The 20,118-nt window shown below is 40.2% G+C and overlaps 1 protein-coding gene across 4 annotated transcripts in view; it reads left to right on the forward strand.

Annotated features, from left to right (window-relative positions):
* The first annotated feature begins 1,607 nt into the window (after positions 1–1,607).
* LOC126473633 (uncharacterized) overlaps positions 1,608–20,118 on the forward strand; it is a 128,517-nt gene continuing 110,006 nt past the window's right edge. The window contains exon 1 of one of the 4 annotated variants that reach the window (XM_050100816.1): positions 1,608–1,694. The gene's annotated coding sequence lies outside the window, so the exon portion shown is untranslated. Of the gene's footprint in view, positions 1,695–11,171; positions 11,844–20,118 lie in introns of those variants that run through there. The other 3 variants (XM_050100817.1, XM_050100815.1, XM_050100818.1) reach the window with 3 other exon arrangements.

A 20,118-nucleotide genomic window follows, 5' to 3' on the forward strand; every position in this document is an offset into this window, starting at 1 on the left:
TTACAATGGCGTCCAGCGAAATTGAATCGAGTGTTTGAATCTTCTAAGTGATTACGTATAGTGGCTGTATGCAGAGTTTGAGTTTGGGGATACTTTTTGTGAAAACATGTGGAATATGCTTTGCTTTTTGTGAACACAAGTAAGAAGGAAATCCCGCTTTGTCCGCTGTAAATCAGAACAATAAGATATATTTCAATATGTATTTTTATCATATAAGTTTTGATAACGTAAAATGAATATTTTAGCCTGTAAACAGCAGCCTCTCATTCTCAATGGAGAGAAGTCTTCCGAAGTAAGAGTGATTTCAGGTGTGCCGCAGGGGAGTGTCGTAGGACCGTTGATATTCACAATATACATAAATGGCCTTGTGGATGACATCGGAAGTTCACTGAGGCTTTTTGCGGATGATGCTGTGGTATATCGAGAGGTTGTAACAATGGAAAATTGTACTGAAATGCAGGAGGATCTGCAGCGAATTGCCGCACGGTGCAGGGAATGGCAATTGAATCTCAATGCAGACAAGTGTAATGTGCTGCGAATACATAGAACGATAGATCCCTTATCATTTAGCTACAAAATAGCAGGTCAGCAACTGGAAGCATTTAATTCCATAAATTATCTGGGAGTAGGCATTAGGAGTGATTTAAAATGGAATGATCATATAAAGTTGATCGTCGGTAAAGCAGATGCCAGACTGAGATTCATTGGAAGAATCCTAAGGAAATGCAATCCGAAAACAAAGGAAGTAGGTTAGAGTACGCTTGTTCGCCCACTGCTTGAATACTGCTCAGCAGTGTGGGATCCGTACCAGATAGGGTTGATAGAAGACATAGAGAAGATCCAACGGAGAGCAGCGCGCTTCGTTACAGGATCATTTAGTAATCGCGAAAGCGTTACGGAGATGATAGGTAAACTCCAGTTGAAGACTCTGCAGGAGAGACACTCAGTAGCTCGGTACGGGCTTTTGTTGTAGTTTCGAGAACATACCTTCACCGAAGAGCCAAGCAGTATATTGCTCCCTCCTACGTATATCTCGCGAAGAGACCGTGAGGAAAAAATCAGAGAGATTAGAGCCCACACAGAGGCATACCGACAATCCTTCTTTCCACGAACAATACGAGACTGGAATAGAGGGGAGAACCGATAGAGGTACTCAAGGTACCCTCCGCCACACACCGTCAGGTGGCTTGCGGAGTATGGATGTAGATATGACTGGTCATTTTATTCAGCGCTCTGCCTGAAAGTCACAAAAAGTAATGGCGCCACACTCGAATTAGGACGGGCCCATCCTTCTGTCGGAGAAGTTCGTATGTGTTGCTCTGTCGTTGCTTCGGCCTGTGGGAGACAGCGTGCGCGGTGGGCGACTGTTCCCTGAAACCACACTCTCTGCTATTGCTTTTTACGGTGCAGTCGACAAGTACACGTCGTTTTAAAGTGGTCTGTGTTCTCAACATTCGACACGAGTGTAACTTTTGACGAGTTAGTTATGGGACGGACGAAAGAGTTGCGCGACGAAGTCGACCGCGTGCTACTGTTATAAAAAGTTACCAGCTTGTTCGCGCATGCGCAGTGCAGGAATGGCGTAAGACATCCAGCCGAGTGGAAGAATGCTCTGAGCGGCAGGTCGTGTGCGAGTGCGGACTCGTGGAACGCACCGCGCTGTTTGTGTGTGTTGCACTCGTAAGCTGGGCGTGGTAAGTGCTGTGCTTTCTTTTTCTACAGTTTTTGCTTCGAATTCACGAACTATCGTGTTACTACGACACTGTGCTCGTACAGTATATGCAGCTAGACGACAAGTTTTTTGTGCCAAGGAAAGTACGTCGTTTCGAGAAGTTATTAGAAAAACGAGGGCAACGTGTTTACTTTCCGCCTAGTAATGCTCGGTTTTTGGTTCCGAGATGCTGTTCCTCGGTGAACATCTGCATTTAACATTTGTCACGACGTGCGGATGTTGCTGTCGAGGCAGTAACTGCAAAACTGTAAACAACACCTGGCACGCGGCTGACGTAATACTTCGTCGTTAGCAGGAAATGGCAGTACGCGGCGGATGCAATATCACGTCGCGCCACTTCCGATTATTTTCAGTCGTTTCTAACATTCTTTTTTTGCTCCTGGAATGATCTGTGAGATCTGCAGACATCGTAGAGGTATCAGTTTAACCATTCGTCGTTTTTGAAACCTTTGTTGCTTCGTAGGCACTAGGTGACGTTATAGAGTTATCTGTTTCGCGGATTTAGTACGACTGTGTGTTCAGAATGTGTTGTGAAGAGAAGAAACGTTTGGAAAAAATGATTTAGAGAGCCCTTGACGAGTCTACATACGATGAAAATGAAGTGTTACATGACGACTAAGATTACACGACGTTTAAAACTTGTAGTAATTCTCAATTTTTTTAAGATGAACTGCTTAAGGTATTATTTTCAAAGATTGTGTTGTTACGAAGGATTCAGGAAATCAACGCGAGTGAATGTAATATTCGACTACATACACTGTACTGCGCTACGAATGCAAAAATTTTATTGGTCTCGTGCTTTGTTTCTTTCTTTAGAAGCTGATTGGCTGTAAAAGAAAGGTAACGTGTTTGCCTACACAATCGAATAACTGAATTGCTTCTCAGTTTTTTTCTGTGATGTTGAAGTTTGACCTGAGTAGATTATTCAAGGCTTTATACTAGTTGTTGTTGTCGTGGTCTTCAGTCCTGAGACTGGTTTGATGCAGCTCTCCATGCTACTCTATCCAGTGCAAGCTTCTTCATCTCCCAGTACTTACTGCAACCTACATCCTTCTGAATCTGCTTAGTGTATCTATCTCTTCGTCTCCCTCTACGATTTTTTTTTTATGCCTCAGAATATGCCCTACCAACCGGTCCCTTCTTCTTGTCAAGTTTTGCCCAAACTCCTCTTCTCCCCTATTCTATTCAATACCTCCTCATTAGTTACGTGATCTACCCATCTAATCTTCAGCATTATTCTGTAGCACCACATTTCGAAAGCTTCTATTCTCTCCCCCCATGAACCATGGACCTTGCCGTTGGTGGGGAGGCTTGCGTGCCTCAGCGATACAGATAGCCGTACCGTAGGTGCAACCACAACGGAGTGGTATCTGTTGAGAGGCCAGACAAACGTGTGGTTCCTCAAGAGGGGCAGCAGCCTTTTCAGTAGTTGCAGGGGCAACAGTCTGGATGATTGACTGATCTGGCCTTGTAACAATAACCAAAACGGCCTTGCTGTGCTGGTACTGCGAATGGCTGAAAGCAGGGGGAAACTACGGCCGTAATTTTTCCCGAGAGCATGCAGCTCTACTGTATGATTAAATGATGATGGCGTCCTCTTGGGTAAAATATTCCGGAGATAAAATAGTCCCCCATTCGGATCTCCGGGCGGGGAGTACTCAAGAGGATGTCGTTATCAGGAGAAAGAAAACTGGCGTTCTACGGATCGGAGCGTGGAATGTCAGATCCCTTAATCGGGCAGGTAGGTTAGAAAATTTAAAAAGGGAAATGGACAGGTTAAAGTTAGATATAGTGGGAATTAGTGAAGTTCGGTGGCAGGAGGAACAAGACTTCTGGTTAGGTGACTACAGGGTTATAAACACAAAGTCAAATAGGGGTAATGTAGGAGTAGGTTTAATAATGAATAGGAAAATAGGAATGCGGGTAAGCTACTACAAACAGCATAGTGAACGCATTATTGTGGTCACGATAGACACGAAGCCCACACCTACTACAGTAGTACATGTTTATATCCCAACTAGCTCTGCAGATGACGAAGAAATTGAAGAAATGTGTGATGAAATAAAAGAAATTATTCAGATAGCGAAGGGAGACGAAAATTTAATAGTCATGGGTGACTGGAATTCGAGTGTAGGAAAAGGGAGAGAAGGAAACGTAGTAGGTGAATATGGATTGGGGATAAGAAATGAAAGAGGAAACCGCCTGATAGAATTTTGCACAGTGCACAACTTAACCATAGCTAACACTTGGTTTAGGAATCATGATAGAAGGTTGTATACATGGAAGAACCCTGGAGATACTAAAAGGTATCAGATAGATTATATAATGGTAAGACAGAGATTTAGGAACCAGGTTTTAAATTGTAAGACATTTCCAGGGGCAGATGTGGACTCTGAAGAAACTGCAAAAAGGTGGGAATTTAAGGAGATCGGACCTGGATAAACTGAAAGAACCAGAGGTTGTACAGAGTTTCAAGGAGAGCATAAGGGAACAATTGACAGGAATGGGGGAATGAAATACAGTAGAAGAAGAATGGGTAGCTTTGAGGGATGAAGTAGTGAAGGCAGCAGAGGATCAAGTAGGTAAAAAGACGAGGGCTAGTAGAAATCCTTGGGTAACAGAAGAAATATTGAATCTAATTGATGAAACGAGAAAATATAAAAATGCAATAAATGAAGCAGTTAAAAAGGAATACAAACGTCTCAAAAATGAGATCGACAGGAAGTGCAAAATGGCTAAGCAGGGATGGCTAGAGGACAAATGTAAGGATGTAGAGGCTTATCTCACTAGGGGTAAGATAGATATTGCCTACAGGAAAATTAAAGACAGCTTTGGAGATAAGAGAGCCACTTGTATGAATATCAAGAGCTCAGATGGAAATCCAGTTCCAAGCAAAGAAGGGAAAGCAGAAAGGTGGAAGGAGTATATAGAGGGTCTATACAAGGGCGATGTACTTGATGACAGTATTATAGAAATGGAAGAGAGTGTAGATGAAGATGAAATAGGAGATATGATACTGCGTGAAGAGTTTGACAGACCGCTGAAAGACCTGTGTCGAAACAAGGCCCCGGGAGTAGACAACATTCCATTGGAACTACTGACGGCCTTGGGAGAGCCAGTCCTGACAAAACTCTACCATCTGGTGAGCAAGATGTATGAAACAGGCGAAATACCCTCAGACTTCAAGAAGAATATAATAATTCCAATCCCAAAGAAAGCAGGTGTTGACAGATGTGAAAATTACCGAACAATCAGTTTAATAAGTCACGGCTGCAAAATAATAACGCGAATTTTTTACAGACGAATGGAAAAACTTGTAGAAGCCGACCTCGGGGAAGATCAGTTTGGATTCCGTACAAATACTGGAACACGTGAAGCAACACTCACTATACGACTTATCTTAGATTAAGGAAAGGCAAACCTACGTTTCTATCATTTGTAGACTTAGAGAAAGCTTTTGACAATGTTGACTGGAATACTCCCTTTCAAATTCTGAAGGTGGCAGGGGTAAAATACAGGGAGCGAAAGGCTATTTACAATTCATACAGAAACCAGATAGCAGTTATAAGAGTCGAGGGACATGAAAGGGAAGCAGGGGTTGGGAAGGGAGTGGGACAGGCTTGTAGCCTCTCCCCAATGTTATTCAATCTATATATTGAGCAAGCAGTGAAGGAAACAAAAGAAAAATTTCGGAGTACGTTTTAAAATCAATGGAGAAGAAATAAAAACTTTGAGTTTCGCTGATGACATTGTAATTCTGTCAGTGACAGCAAAGGACCTGGAAGAGCAGTTGAACGGAATGGAGAGTGTCTTGAAAGGAGGATATAAGATTAACATTAACAGAAGCAAAACGAGGATAATGGAATGTAGTCGAATCTAATCGAGTGATGCTGCGGGAATTTGATTAGGAAATGAGAGTCTTAAAGTAGTAAAGGAGTTTTGCTATTTGGGGAGCAAAATAACTGATGATGGTCGAAGTAGAGAGGATATAAAATGTAGACTGGCAATTGCAAGGAAAGCGTTTCTGAAGAAGAGAAATCTATTAACATCGAGTATAGATTTGAGTGTCAGGAAATCGTTTCTGAAAGTATTTGTATGGAGTGTAGCCATGTGTGGTGTCACCGCCAGACACCACACTTGCTAGGTGGTAGCCGTTTAAATCGGCCGCGGTCCGCTAGTATACGACGGACCGGCGTGTCGCCACTGTCAGTAATTGCAGACCGAGCGCCGCCACACGGCAGGTCTAGAGAGACTTCCTAGCACTCGCCCCAGTTGTACAGCCGACTTTGCTAGCGATGGTTCACTGACAAAATACGCTCTCATTTGCCGAGACGATAATTAGCATAGCCTTCAGCTAAGTCAATTGCTACGACCTAGCAAGGCGCCATTTATCCTTTGCTATGTATCTAATGAAGCATGTACAGTAACAAGACCAGTGTTCACCAATTGTGGATTAAAGTTAAGTATTCCAGCAGCTACGTACTTTTCTTTATAGCATTCATTACGTATCCTGTTTCAGACCTCACGCCAGCCTGCGTGAGTTTAAGAGCGTGCCTTTCGATTACCCGTCACTGTGGACTGGCTGTCTTATCAGTCCACAACACCATGTATGGAAGTGAAACATGGACGATAAATAGTTTGGACAAGAAGAGAATAGAAGCTTTAGAAGATGGGTAGATCACATAACTAATGAGGAGGTATTGAATAGAATTGGGGAGAAGAGGAGCTTGTGGCACAACTTGACTAGAAGAAGGGATCGGTTGGTAGGACATGTTCTGAGACATCGAGGGATCACCAATTTAGCACTGGAGGGCAGCGTGGAGGGTAAAAATCGTAGAGGGAGACCAAGAGATGAATACACTAAGCAGGTTCAGAAGGATGTAGGTTGCAGTAGGTACTGGGAGATGAAGAAGCTTGCACAGGATAGAGTAGCATGGAGAGCTGCATCAAACCAGTCTCAGGACTGAAGACCACAACAACAACAACAACAACTACAAGTGCGTTTCTTACGTAGGTTTACATAAATTATTTTAGTTTTTTGAGGTTTAAATTTGTTTACGCGTAAAAATAAACATTTCACTGCCCCCTTGAATGATACTTTTTAGTTTCATTACATGTTAGAAAATATAAAGTAGAATTCAGTTGAATGTAAAAGTCAGGTAGCGGGCAAACTTTTAGATAGTTTTACTTTTTAATTATAGTTTTGTTAATGTTCATGTTTACGGAAATTGTCTTTCATCTTTAAAGTTCAACTTATCAATCATTTCATTAAAAGTTCCGCAAATTATCGTACAAATCATACAAGTCCTATAAATGTTACTTCATGTGTAAACGCCTTTTACGAATGAGAAAACACACATAATGTATTCTTTACTGTGCTCTTGGCACGTATTTGTCCATGTCTCGTCAAAAAAAAAGTGTCTGCTTTGCATATTTATTTAGTTAAAAGTCCGCCGAGCGAACGTATTGGCTGAGCGGACAGTAGCCGCGCGGTGTGCGAGGTCATTGCTCCCGGCGCTCTTTCAACTGGGCAGACAAGCGAAGAGCGTCGGCCAGCAGCGGCTGGTGTGATGTGAGGTAGGGAGCCTGCCTGCATACAGAGAGGGAGTGGCCACGGGTGAAGTTGGCCGTGACTGGTTGATTAGGTTTGGCGCCATTTTTCTGCCAAACGTCTCTCGCGCTTCCTATGTTCGCCGTGCTTGTGAGCTGAATTGAAGTTCAGAGGACTTTTGGAAACGGTTAAAAGGAATCTGAATTATTGAGAGACTTGTTATGCGGTGTGCACGCATGTTCGATTTAGTTGTATGTCGTTTTTAGTACGTAATTAGCGTTTGGGATCTAAAATACGAGTTGAAATAATGAAGCGTTTTGTGATGAAGTCGGTAGGCCTACATGTTTGAAGTAAACACGTTAGCAATTGCACAGTATTGTTTTTGACATCTGTAATTCGTTCTGCAGACGTTCGTAAACGATGCCAGGTTGTGCTGCATTTGGTTGTTCCAATAGAGGCGAAGGTGGATTTCGCGTGTTAGCATTTCCACGCAATGAAGAAAGACAAAAGCAGTGGGCAGTTTTTTTAAGTACTTTTAGTCACGCAAAACAGATAGGCCTATTACAATTCACTGCATTTGTAAGCTTTTATTTCTTTAACAGTTCGTGCATACTGGTAGCACCACAAGCTTTTCTAAAGCCATTATCTGACGACCTTGCTGGAAACGGGAAGTTCCTGTAATTGTTGTGCCACGCTCATTCGACTTTATAGCGTCAAACTTTATTTCGTTCCGAATCAGAACAATAGGCATTATTTTGGTCTGAGTATTATTATTGCCTGACTGTTGACGCAGGCAAGGCACTGCCTCTGAGCACTATGGGACTTAACATCTGAGGTCATCAGTCCCCTAGAACTTAGAACTACTTAAACCTAACTAACCTAAGGACACCACACACACACCCAGTCATCATGGACGCAGGCAAGTTGTAAGCACGTTTTCCGCGGCTGTCGTGGTTGCTCAAACATTTTTCGTAGTAAATAATTGTAGGTACTCTTGAAGACAGTTTTTAATAGGCCTACTTACTGTGGGATAGAAGGGATACGGTAGTTTTCTTGTTATATTTGGTCGTTATTACAGTAGCCTACATTTAACATTACCTGATTTTTGTAATCTTTTTCGTTTGTTATCTACGAGAGGTGTTCAGTAAAGTCGTAAGCAGTTGTTTACTTATGACATGCAAAAAGTTTGAAGACGTGACAAGAAGTACTAATACGTCTCACACTTTTTGCATGTAACAAGTAAACAACTGCTTACGAGAATGAGATTTTCACTCTTCAGCGGAGTGTGCTCTAATATGAAACTTCCTGGCAGATTAAAACTGTGTGCCGGACCGAGACTCGAACTCGGGACCTTTGCCTTTCGCGGGCAAGTGCTTGGGTAGTTCAGTTGGTAGAGCGCTTGCCCGCGGAAGGCAAAGGTCCCGAGTTGGAGTCTCGCTCCGGCACACAGTTTTAATCTGCCAGGAAGTTTCAACTACTTACGACTTTCATTCATCTGACGTAATACAGGTACGTTAAATCTTTAGCGTTATGCACTTCCGATACAAAACAAATGCTATACACTATTTTTGTTTTGTTTACGTTACTTTTATTGCAATATGTCTAGTAAACGAACTTTAAAGGAGATAAATGCAAGTAACGAATAATTTTTACAGTCACTGTATCAAATTTTCCTGTGCTGTACGTAGTAGGCTACTATGAGTATATTATAGCTGTAAAGAAAGGCATTTCACGAATGATTTCGCCATATTGTCTTGTGCTTTTGATTCGGTGAGTTTGTACTCCACTACTGGCCATTCAAAAGTTCCGCCCGGAGTTTGGCAGTAAAATGGCCGCCGTATCGTCCGGTTGGCCCAACGAGTTAAAATTTCATAGAGTGGCTGAGATACTAGTTACAGCGCTCCTAGCGGCAACCAACGCTAACTCGGCCGCCATGTTCTCCTTAGTCAAAACATTAGGAAAGCGTTACTGTTGTTTGTGTTGGAAGTGTGTCAGCTGTTGTGATATTACTGCAATATTTAACTTTTCTAGTTGACTTTTTTGTTACAAAATATAAAGTCAACATGCCTGCAGTGTGTTCAGCGTTCAAGTGCACAAATCGCAGCGATAAAACAACAAATATTTCATATTATAAGTAAGTATATTAGTACCGAAATACGACACACGTTTTTTAATGTTTATTAAAGAGTCATTTGCATTGGAACTGTAATTACGCTTAAGAAAAATGAAGGAAGTAATTTATTTATCGTTGATTACAGATTTCCTTTAAAAGATAAGGAAATTACAAAAAGATGGGTTATAAATATGAAGCGAGAAAACTGGTTTCCTACTACAGCCAGTTACCTCTGTTCAGCTGATTTTGAAGAGAAATATATGTACCACACAAATGTTCAGAGGCGCCTTTTGTCAAAACCAGTACCTACTATCTTTAACTTTCCACCACATTTACAAAAGCAAGATAAAGTATTACGACCACAACCCAGAAAGCGATCTTTCGACAATTTGCAAGATAGTGCTATTACAGTGACATCATTAGCACAAAGTAAGTCAATAATTTAATTTTACTCCGTGTTCTTATTACTTTGAATTACATACTTTCTATTATAATCTTATGGTGTAACTCTGTTATAAACATATGATGTAACTACATTCTTTCAATGCCTGTCGGACCCATATCTGTTTCTGCTGACCACAATTACTGTCTACCAAGCCCTAAGAAGTTGAAAACACAATATAACAGAGTACAAGCAGAGAATGTGCGACTAAAGAAGCGGATAAAGCAAATGAAGCAACTTAGTGTACGACACAAAAGAAGAATAGTGCAGTTACAGACTTTAGTTGCTGGTTTGAGAAGAAGGCTATGTAGTTCAGTTTCTGATATGTTAAACAGTGAACATGTAGTTGGTTTGTTGAAGGAGCTATTGGAACTTCAGTGCAGTGCTAAAGTATGCCATTATTCTCAGCAAATAAGGAAATTTGCCCTGACCCTAAACTTTTATTCTGCCAAGGCATACAGCTACTTACGAAAATTTATGAAATTACCCCACCCAAGAACGCTTCGACTTTGTTATTGAACTACTATGCTTGTGTTAACTACTTGTAACACATATTTCAAATAAATTCTCTTTCACAGTGTACTGGTTTTTGAGGCTTTGACTGTTTACTTTGAAATAGCGACAAAAATATCGCATTTCTGCGCCCGTTACTGTTTCTAATAGTTAACCACAGCATGTTTAAAAGTTTCACCGTAATATTCTGGTGGTACCTGCTCTAATTGCATTAATTTATGGGCAACAAGTAACGTTATAGTGGATGGACAGACTTATTTGAGTTGTCTTGTAGTGTTATCTACATCGAAAAGTTTAGCCATATTTCGACAAAAACATCCCATTTTGCTGTCAGTGTACACTGAAATCACTGCTGTCTATTGCTTGTTTTAGAAAAAATAAAGCTAGTATGGGCAACAAGTAACGTTATAGTGGATGGACAGACTTATTTGAGTTGTCTTGTAGTGTTATCTACATCGAAAAGTTTAGCCATATTTCGACAAAAACGTCCCATTTTGCTGTCAGTGTACACTGAAATCACTGCTGTCTATTGCTTGTTTTAGAAAAAATAAAGCTAGTATGGGCTATTTCAAGTAAGTAAAACGCAGTTACAAGGGGGCGGGACACAGCAGACGAATGCCTTGACTAAAGAAAACATGGCGGCCAGAACTTCAATTTGCTTCAAACATGGCGGACCTATAGCCACTCTATGAAATTTTAACTCGTTGGGTTGGCCACTCTCTCCCTGTACAGGCTCTCTAGCAACAGGTGGCAGCTAGCGCCATCTCGTAGCGATGACGTCACCCGATCACTCGCCGCATGCCGCGCGCCCTGCTGCCGGCCGGTGGAACTATATGGGCAGGCACATTCCGCGCACGTGATTCGAGTTGCATTGCATTGCTGCGCGGAAGCACGCAGTGCCAATCCACGCGAAGCTTCTTGCGTTCATGAAATGCATAAAACGCGGCAGAATTAGTCCTTTATATGTCACTACACACTGTAGCGTCCTGGGAAAAAGGATCGGATAAGCACGTGTTGTGTTGTGTGATAAGTATCCCTCTAGCATGAATGTAAATTGTCACTGTTTATTCACTAGAGCGTTAACAGTTCACACGACTGAAGCTTGTCATACTGTTTTAAAATCGTTCCCGGTTTGAATAACCACAACAAAAGTGTCTCAACAGTGCTTCTTATTTAGTGCGTTTATACGCTTATTTTTAAGCATGCATTTATTAAACGTCTCTGCTAACACATTTTATTCATCGCACCGTAAAGTCTCATCGTGTGTGATTGCATTGTTTATGTGTTGTCGATAACACATCGTCCCAGCACTGTGTCTTTAGCGAAATTAGTGACGGTTTGTGCCTGAAAAGTAGCATGTCACTATGGTGCACTACACTATATTGCTTTCTGTGCGTGTGTGAATGTTTTATCACTCATTGGATTAGGCCACAAGAAGAGGCTGAAGACGTTGGTTCCTCTCCCGTCGGCTGCTACACATCGTCAAAAAACGGTGAGTTGGACCTAGCCATTTTTTATAATCTCTTTCTCCTAATTATATGTAAACACTTCGAAGTCCACATTTCGCACTCTCTTGAGTGTCCTATGTTCTGTTGATAGTCCACTTATCCTTGTGGCACTATTTGCGACACATGTAAACAGTCGCTTTTGCAAATTTACATCTTATTTACAATTGAGTCCCTGCTACCTGAATACCAGAAAGCGACGTACTAAATACCTAACTATTTACATAATACATAAATATTAAACTTGTTTACACTGAAACCATGCCTGCATAGAAATATGATGCTGCTATATACTACAGCAGTCTGGTTTAACATTCCTACTGAGTGGCTCATATGTGCAAGATTACTGTCAACACATATGAGACCACGACCGTTCCATGTTGCACAGTACATGTGAAATTCCTAGTCGCAACAAAGGGAAAACGACCGCAGAGAACAAAGCACGAGAGATCCCCCCCCTCCAAAAAAAAAAAAAAAGAGAAAGCCAAAACCCCGAAATTCGTGGTCGCGAAATTAAACCTTCCTCAAAAACCATGTGTGTCAAACCTGTGTCTCACCAAGCATAATCGGTTCATCTCATGGTCTTATAAAACTGTGCATACAACCAGGCATATAAATGAGTCTTAATACTACTTTACTACAGTGTTATCTGTGTCATAAATTGTGTTCACATAAAAATGCATATAGATATATACAATAAACAAACATCAGTAAAAATGTAAATGCATAGATGCTTACTAACTATGAGTCAAAACCTTACAGATATTATTTACATAGATCTGTGGATGTTATTATTTCTGTAGCACATTTCTGGTGGGAAATATGAGAACATGGTATTCATGGACGAAAATTGTCAATAAGAAGTTTCCTAATCAAACATTCTTTAAATGACTCAGTCAGAGGTTCTTCAGAATCAGAATGTTTATTATCCCGTAACATACAAAGTCAAATCACAGATCTGATGTACTGGGGACTCGTCAACATTACATTTACATTACAATTACAATTTGTATATACAGTATTACAAAAACAATATATCAACACTCCAGTTTACATGAATTACAAAGTAATATATAACAACAGTGTTTGCATAGTGGACATATTTTTACAATCATTTATTTGACACAAAACTGCTAAGCTTAATTTACAGGTGATGTTTCCTTGCTCAGACTTCCACATCATCGTTCATAAATTCTTCTACAGAGTAATAAAATTTTTTCTGCTAATACCTTGTGCAGCTTTGATTTAAATTGCTCTAGCTCCATGCTATTTATTTGTTTCTTTTTTAGCATGTTGTAGATTTTCATGCCTATTATTCTGGGGTTTGTGCATATGACTTTAACCTGTGAGTAGGAAGCATGAAGTTTGTCTTATTCCTAGTGCTGTATTGATGCTTAATATTGTTGTCTACGAATAACATACGGTTACTGTATACAAAAATAATCAGTTCAGAGATATACAAACAGAGGGCACTTAATACCACTAGATTTCTTAACAGTGGGCGACAAGATTTTTTTGGTCTTGCATTACACATATTTCTAACAATTGATTTTTGTAATTTTAATATTCTAATGATTTTGCTTGTATTACCCCAAAAGATAATGCCATACCTTATAACAGCTTCAAAATAGCTGTGATAAACTACTTTTCTTATCTCCATGCTAGTTGAATATGACAAAATCTTCATAGCAAAGGTCAGGCTGTTTATCTTATTTGCTTTCTATATATGAAGACCAGGATAAATTTTGATTCCTAAAAATTTAACACAATCTGATTCTTTCAGTACTTGGTTACTGCAGGTAATATGAATTTCATTTATCTTAGAGTTTATAGTTTTGAACTGTAGTAAATGTTTTTTTTCCAATATGCGATTTTAACACATTTAGTCAGAACCAGTGTTCTACACTGTCTAATAGATTTGTGGCTGTTGAGGGAATTTGTTGTGAGTGATTGGTTTTGATGAGGGCAGCCGTATCATCAGTGAATAAAACTGAGTGTGAATTTATGTTTAGTGGCAAGTCATTTATGTACAGTAAGAATAAAATTGGAACCAAAAGTCAGCCTTGTGGAACACCTTGTGAAATAATCATCCATTCAGAGAAGAAATTTCCCTTGCTTGATGATATAACTACTCTGTGTTTCTTCTTTGTGAGGTATAACCTGAACCACTCTAAAACATGACCTCCAGTTCCGTATTTTTCCATTTTATACAGGAGCCATTGATGGTTTACACAATCAAATGCTTTTATGAGGTCACAGAACAATCCTGCAACTTTGCTAGACTTGTCTAAGGCAGAACAAATTTTTTTTCACAAACTCATAATAATAATAATAATAGTATTTATTCAACATCGAATAATCAGATACAATCTGTAGAAATCATACAGTGTCAGGACATCATACAGATTATTTTCTGAATACGTCAGTTTATAAATTACAAACTAAAGATTTGTTTGTATTAATAAATTTTACGTTTTGATGCATTTTACATTTGGTAGTATACAATCACAATATTACAAATATTGTTGTTATCAACATTATATTAGTTGTAGGTTAGTTAAAACTATGAGCTTGACATACTTATGAAGCAATTTTCATACAGGTATAATACTTGTCTAGGGAATGAAAAGGGTTTTCAATTAGAATTCTTTTTAGCTGATCTTTTGTTAGTGGGAAGGGTTGTGAGACTTTTTGGTTGGGCATTGGGTAGCTTCAGCCCAGCATGAAGTGCATTTTTTTCATATAAAGCTGTTCTGTGGCTATTTACATGGTATCTGAACTTTAGCCTTGAATCGTACTGGTGCAGGTCACAGTTGAAATTTGGATTTATTGTTTCCACAAGCAGTATAACTTTCAATATGTATACACCTATAATGGTAAGCACACCTAACTTTGGGAACAGATTCCGACATGATTCTCGAGGTTTGGCACCACAAATAATTCTGATAGCTTTATTCTGTAGTATTAATAATGTGCTTAGGTTGGCTTGAGTTGTTGCACCCCATATTTCTACAGCATGGTTTAAATTTGATGAGAATAGGGCATGATAGGCAGTTTTTAGTACACACATGCCGTTACAATATTTGCTAATCATATTTATAGGAAACACATTCTTCGACAGCTTACATGCTAAGGAATCGATATGCATGTCCCGTTTGAGGCTGTCCTGGATTGTAATTCCGAAGAACTTTGTCCATTTTTCCTTATTTACAATGTCATTTTCTATGGATAATTTCATGTCAAATTCTATTTGTTTCCGTATATTAAATTCCATCATTGCAGTCTTTGAAGCACTTACACCTGCCTAATATCGTGTGGGGCCCCCGCGAGGACGCAGAAGTGCCGCGGCACGACGTGGGATGCACTTGACTAACTGGAGGGAGTGGACACCACGAACCATGCATGGCTGTCCATGAATCCGTAGGAGTGCGACGAGATGGATTCTCTTCTGACAGCACGTTGCCAGACATCCCGGATATGCTCAATAATGTTCATGTCTGGGGAGTTTGGTGGGCGGCGGTAGTGTTTAAACTCAGAAGAGTGTTCTTGGAGCCACTCTGTAGCAAATCTGGACGTGTGGGGTGTCGCATTGACCCGCTGGAATTGCCCACGTCCATGGATGCAGGTGATCAGACAGGATGCTTACGTACTTGTCACCTGCGAGAACCGTATCTAGACGTATCAGGGGTCCCATATCACTGCAAGAGCTACACGCCCCTCACCACTACAGAGTCTCCACCAGCTTGAACAGTCCCCTGCTGGCGTGCAGGGTCGTTGGATTCATGAGATTGTTTCCATACCCGTACACATCTGCCCGATCGATACAATTTGAAACGAGACTCGTCCCACCAGGCAACACGTTTCCGGTCATCAACAGTCCAATGTCGGCGTAGAGGGGCCCAGGCGACGCATAAAGCTTTGTGTCGTGCAGTCATCGAGGGTACACGAGTGGGACTTCTGCTCCGGAAGCGCATATCGATGATGTTTCGTCGAACGGTTCGCACGCTGCCACTTGTTCGTGGCCCAGCACTGAAACCTGCAGCAATTTTCGGAAGGGTCGCACTTATGTCAGGTTGGGCGATTCTCTTCAGTCGTCGTTGGTCCCGTTCTTGTAGGATCTTTTTCTGGCCACAGCGATGTCGGGAGACCTGATGTTTTACCGGATACCTGATATTCACGGTATACTCGTGAAATGGTCGTAAGGGAAGATCCCCACTTCATCGCTACCTCGGAGATCCTGTGTCCCATCTCTCGTGCGGGGACTATAATGCCACGTTCAAACTCACGTAAATCTTGATAACCTGCCATTGTAGCAGCAGTCAACGATCCAACAACTGCGCCAGACAGTCGTTGTCTTCCATAGGCGTTGCCGACCGCAGCGCCGTATTCTGGTTGTCTGTGTGTTAGAGGTGTACATGTCCCGCTTTTAACCCGCCCATGCTTGCCCGGTGGCCAGGCGGGCAGGCCGCCGCTCGTTGTCAACAGAACGGGCAGGCTGCTTCACTCCCAGCCAAGCCAAGCACCACCCAACCCGGGCAGGCTGCGGGAAACTTGCTTGTCTGCCCATATTACTGCGCTACGCAGCCGTTTAGTCTGCGCGCGTCATTGTCGTATTATGAACGTTAATCAAAAGTTTTTATTTTGCCTGAGCACCAAAAGACAAACCCCAACATTATATATATATGTATTAATTTCAGGTAAAAAAAATATTGGTTTTATTTGTATATTCTTCCTTTACGCGTATATTTCGGGCTTCTTATCTACATAAATAAAAATTAATTGCCAAATGTGTTGATAAGCGTAAAACTCGAGAACGCCTGGACCAGTTCGGCTAAATGTTTTTTGCTGTGTTCGTAATTCTCAGGACAAGGTTTTTATAAAATAAAATTTTTCGAAAATCGACCGAAAAATTGGAAAATTTGACAAAAATTGAAAGTGCGTTTTCATTGTGTCCGTGTGTTTGTATTGCATAGAATCTTGATGAAATTTTGCACATTATACCTTGAAACCAAGAGGAAGGTCACAGTCTACATAAAATTTCATATGGTGCATGGCAGAGGTTCCTTTACATAACGGAACTCGACAAATTGTACGTATTTATTCCGATCTTGATGAAATTTGGCACACTTGATATTCAAAGCAGGATGAAGGGCGCTGCCTGCTTAAAATTCTGAATGGTGCATGGCGGAGGGTACTTTACGTACACACTTCTACACCAACCTACAATTTTATTCCGATCTTGAAGAAATTTTGCACACTTGACCATCAAGAGGAACATCACTGTCTACATAATATTTCGGACAGTACATTGAAGAGAGTACCTTACAAAAGATTTTGACATCGTTTGCGGGTTACCATGAAAGTTCACTATGTACGCATGTTTCCATGGAGAAGGTTTTTGAATATTTACATGTGCATGTATATATATATATATATATATATATATATATATATATATGTATATGTATATGCGTATTTATATGTATGTATATATATATATATATATATATATATATATATATATATATATATATTTGTCTATGAGTATATATATACTCATAGACAAATACATATATATACATATACATACATATATACATATATATACGCATATACATATATATACATAAACATATATAAATATATATATACATATACATGCACATGTAAATATTCAAAAACCTTCTCCATGGAAACATGCGTACATAGTGAACTTTCATGGTAACCCGCAAACGATGTCAAAATCTTTTGTAAGGTACTCTCTTCAAGATCATAGACATTTCGTTTAAAAGAAATGTTTGTATATATATATATATATATATATATATATATATATATATATATATATATACATTTAAGAGAAATGTATGTATATATATATATATATATATATATATACATTTCTTTTAAACGAAATGTCTATGATCTTTTTGAAATTTGAGAGCTGTCTGACACATTCACAGTCATCGTGTTGGACAATTCACGCACAGCAAATGTCGTTTAACAGTTGCAAACCATTTTTGGTTGAGTGAACGTGTTATATTGGCTGCAAAAAACCTTGATGTTAACGAAATGAATTTTCAGATTCAAAATATGACACCTGGCGAATTGCTGACATACAAGTCGGTTTATTCCGTTACTAACTAAGATGATGTAGTCAACTATCCTACGGAATTTTTAAATTCGCTGGATTTCCCCGGATTACCGCCTCCCAATCTGTAATTAAGTCGGATCGGCAATCATGTTGCGAAAGGTAAACCAGCCACGTCTTTGTAATGGCACCCGGCTTGCGGGGAAGAAGTTAAAGAATAACGTAATCGAAGCCACAATTTTAAAAGGAAAGTACAAAGGTGAGGACAGTTTGATTCCAATATCACTAAGATTCCGACCGACATGCCATTCGACTTTAAACGGTTATAATTTCCAGTGCAGCTTACATTTGCCATGTTGATAGATAAATCGCAGGGGCAGTTGTTATATGTTTGTGGTATCAATCTTGAAAATCATGTTTTTCACATGGCTATTTGTATGTCGCATATTGCCCTGTCGGGACACCTTCAACTTCATTTGTTTACGCACCAGAAAACAAAACTATCAATTCTGCATATCAAAAAGTATTACAATAAATGCTACCTAGCAATAAACTTTGACACTGATTCACTGATCACCACAAAAGTTGACAAATATATATGAGTTTTCATAGATAGGTGAAGAGGAGATGAACTGAGGTGGCGGAATCCAACAGAGAGAGGACGAGGAGAAGGATAGAGGGTGGGGGGGGGGGGGGGGGGGGGGGGAGATGGGCCAAGGGATGGGTTCAAAAATGGTTCAAATGGCCCTGAGCAATATGGGACTTAACTTCTGAGGTCATCAGTCCCCTAGAACTTAGAACTACTTAAACCTAACTAACCTAAGGACATCACACACATCCATGCCCGAGGCAGGATTCGAACCTGCAACCGTAGCGGTTGCGCGGTTCCAGACTGTAGCGCCTTGAACTGCTTGGCGACTTCGGCCGGCCAAGGGATGGGGAGTGGGGGGGGGGGGTGGAGGTGATCAAAGAGATAGTGGGAGAGGACTAAATGGATAGAGAGAAAATACGGGAGGGAAGATGGACTACGAGAGTATGGAATAAATAAATGCCCAGGCAACGCAATGCAGTCTGTGCTGCACTTTTCAACACCGAAACGGATGGATATTTGTACTAAAGAAGTGAACCTCCACCCCCGAAAAAGAAGATTGGTCACCTCCCCAGAAGAATAAATTATCTACGCCCCTATTAACCACTGTACTGCAATGAGAACCAAATTAAGATTTTGGAAGTCTAGATTCTTTAACTTTAGTATGTTTCAGCCAAGTATGACACCAATTATATAAATATTTAACTACGTTTCCAGGATGTATTTTACTGGTTCTGTGAATTCATTCAAAGTTGGAAAAATCATTCTAAATTGCCAAAATGCATTTTAACAAAATCGAAGGACCTGTTTCGTATCCAGTTCGTCTAAAAACTATAGTACTGGGAATACAATGGCGACCCTGAGCCATTTTTCGCGGCTCCTACGTTTGCGTCATGAGAGTCCACACTTGTAGTCTAGGTCTGCATCATGAGGGACCATATTTCGGACCATCATGATGCTGACTAAGACGACGAGTGTTTACTTGCATGATGCAAATCTAAACGACGACTCTAGAGCCTCATAACACAGACCTAAACGACGAGTCTGAATCCTCATGACGCAGATATAGACGCTGTGGAGAGTGGCTCAGAGTTTCCATTATATTCCTACTACAATACATTCATGGAAAAAGACGCTCTTCATTTTAGGAGTATTTGTAGTGTCTAGGTCTTCAGCATCTTGACTCTGCATGTGGGATTCCCCTTAATATAGAAATACAAGAATAAAATTACATTTTGCAATGTGTGTGGAACTCAACAAAATAAATTGTAATTTAAACTCATAATGTGTATTGCCTTACTCCACAAATGAATATTTTATTTTGCAGAACACTTTTCAACATAAAATCTTTACAAATTTTCCTTCAGTTCCCCTGAAAGTATTATTTAGGCCAAACCAGATACTCCTAAAAATATTTGGCTACTTTTGCAAACCCAAGTAACAGAAAATGGTTTACAAACAATAATTAATGTCACTTGGAAGGATTGAAATCAAAAAGTTTAGTCTAAAATAAAAATGAACTGTATGCATTACAAAATTTCTATCTCAGAAATTGAAGCCCAGGAAGCACAAGAAAGAAATC

This window comes from Schistocerca serialis, chromosome 4, assembly GCF_023864345.2.
Source record: "Schistocerca serialis cubense isolate TAMUIC-IGC-003099 chromosome 4, iqSchSeri2.2, whole genome shotgun sequence".
Taxonomy (NCBI): domain Eukaryota; kingdom Metazoa; phylum Arthropoda; class Insecta; order Orthoptera; family Acrididae; genus Schistocerca; species Schistocerca serialis.